This window comes from Panicum virgatum, chromosome 4N (genome assembly GCF_016808335.1).
Source record: "Panicum virgatum strain AP13 chromosome 4N, P.virgatum_v5, whole genome shotgun sequence".
Classification (NCBI taxonomy): Eukaryota; Viridiplantae; Streptophyta; class Magnoliopsida; order Poales; family Poaceae; genus Panicum; species Panicum virgatum.
This window is the reverse complement of record NC_053148.1, coordinates 6,042,389-6,045,146: the sequence shown is the minus strand read 5'-3', so window position 1 is coordinate 6,045,146 and position 2,758 is coordinate 6,042,389. Positions and strand designations below refer to the sequence as shown.

Sequence of the window (2,758 nt, the reverse complement as noted above, 5' to 3'; positions counted from 1 at the left end):
TATGTATGCATAAAATTTAAGGATTAAAAATAATAGAATAAAAAACTAGCTAGCCGCGCTATTTGCACGGGACACCTTGCTAGTTATTTTAATACAATAGTGTTAAAAAAACTGCCACGTTCGCCGAGAGAGTCTAGAAATTCCCACATTAATCTAAAAAAGAGAAGAATTTGTACCATTCGATCTTATGAAGATCTAACGGTCTATATTATTCTAAAGAATTCATATATGACATATAAATTTATATTGAATAAAAAAATTGGTATTTCCTATTATACTTGGACTCTATTATTTTGTGACGTAAACAGGTATACACAAACCAGGACTCCATGTTTCCGTAAGTATGTATCCCAAAAGATAATGAATCCCCTAATCTAGAGACACAGAGAGAGTACAACAAGCAAAGGGAAATATTAGAGGTACCGTGTATCAACGCATGGAGTAGTTATTTTTAGCTGCTATAAAGTTTAACATGTGCAAAGTCAAATAAATAAAGCCATACCCATGTGGCCCAGAATACAATTTGAAGTTCACCTCTCCATAAGTCAGTAACAAAATAAAGTAACGTTTCAAAAACAAACCCAATACCGAATAGGAATATAGGATACAACCATGAGCCTATGTAAAATTCTGCATGCAGTGTGATACAAAAACTTAACAATACTACTACATGCTACTCGCCGCCATAATCAACTCTCGCCAAATAATTCGCCAGATGCTCTAAATAGATTGTAAAGCATGAGTCTACATCTATCAGTGAAGTTAAAAATTGCCTATCTCCACAATGCAACATGAGAATATATTTTCGCCTAAAAGATCTAGAAATTCTCATATTAATAAAAAAAGATAAGAATATACACAGTTAGATTTTATAAAGACATAATGGGTAGACTAGCCTAAGAGTTAATGCCCAATTGAATAGCATTAACTTACTGGGAGCAACTATTAGTAAAAGAAAATAGAGAGAAAAAGCTGACACAACAATATAGTAAATGGTAATATATGACGACCATATAGAATGGTGAGTATAAAGAACATGATTGTGCCTTAGCAATAGTAAACGGTAGTATATGATGGGGAAAGATTCAGCAGTTGCACAACAATATAGACGTATGTATGCATAAAATTTAAGGATTAAAAATAATAGAATAAAAAACTAGCTAGCCGCGCTATTTGCACGGGACACCTTGCTAGTTCTGAATCATGTCAAACAACATCAGAGGAGGCAGAAAGAAAAGCAGAGATTTCTCCTTTAAAAAAAAGGAGGCAGAAAGAAAGCCATGTGTTAATGGGCTATGGGCCGTCAAACGCCAACCAATGGGCCATCCAGGCTGCTACCCCTTGCTTAGAAGTCCGTTAGGAGGCCCAGATTCAGGTGTTATGCGGTTAGCAACCAGCGCACATGCGTTTAGTTCCACAAGGAAACCTGTGACATCAGATGAGCCGTGGCCTCGGTATTTAATCAGCGGTTAGGCGGCCTTGGACTTGGAAACATACTTACCTGGACGGGGTCGATGGGTGATCAAGAAGATCCATGGCCTACATCAATGGTTCACATTGCACTTGGTGAATGCGTTGGTCTACCATCTCCTCAAGTAGGAGAGTGGACGTCATAATTTGTGGTAGAGGGGGTACACGTTCGCGCGGCCCCTACCATTTTAAATTAAAATTTTCATGTTTAAGATAAGATTAAGATTAAGATTTAATCTTAAGATTTAAGATGAGATCTACAATTCGGTATTATTTATATCAAAATATCTCATTACCAATCCTGAATTAAGATTTTTATGCTAGAAAAATGCTTATATTGTTATGTATAGCAAAATATTAAATTATCAGCAAAATAGCTAAAATGGTCCATGAACTATCGAGGTTGCACAATTTCGTCCCTCAACTATCAAAAGAGTCAATTTAGTCCATGAACTACACAAATAAGTCCGTTTTTGTCCTTATGTTGAGTTGGCACGCCATGGTGAACTGCCGACGAGTTAGCTTAGGATTGCATCTCATAGTAAAATATCCATTTTACCCCTGAACATCTCGTACTGAGTTATAACCATGTGTCCATAAAGTAGTTGTTCATTCAAAGTGACAGACCATACCAATTGGTTCTGCTCTTCTTTCTATGTAAACTTTATAATAACTGGCTGTGTACAACCACGGATGTAGAGGTTGGATTCAAAATCCTTTTTTCTAAAAAATACCAATGTTTAATGCAAATAATACATGTGCCATGAACTGGGCACTTCAAACTACAAGATACTCATTTGTCCAGGGGAAAATGGATATTTCACTACGAAATGCAGCCCTAAGTTGATTCATCGCTGACGAGGCAGTCCACCATGGTGTGCCAATTCAACATAATGACGAAAACAGATCCATTTTTATAGTTCAGAGACTAAATTGAATTTTTTATAGTTGAGGGATGAAATTGAGCCGAACTCAATAGTTCATGGGTGATTTTGGCTATTTTTGCCTAAATTATATACAAAGGATGGAAGACTGTGATGGGCCATAGGCTCTAGTTGAAGCGTGCCAGCCAATTATTAATACGCAATTCTTAAATTACCGTTGTCCGGCTGCCCGGGCTGCTGATGGACCTCACTATAATTACAAGGCACACGGGTCGAAGCTTTTGACACGCGCTGTTCAATCCCACGTGGTCCGAAACAAATTTTCGGAACAGGCCTAATTCTAGCTTAATCTCGTGTGATTATCATGCAGCGAAATCAACGGTTGCGATCAATTGGTTGCATAA

General features: G+C 37.2%; 1 non-coding gene across 1 annotated transcript; it reads left to right on the top strand.

The window, feature by feature from the left end:
* Positions 1-1,493: 1,493 nt before the first annotated feature.
* Positions 1,494-1,654, top strand: LOC120671642. The gene has a single exon (XR_005673742.1). It is a non-coding gene; the product is annotated as a U1 spliceosomal RNA (small nuclear RNA).
* The last annotated feature ends 1,104 nt before the right edge of the window (positions 1,655-2,758 follow it).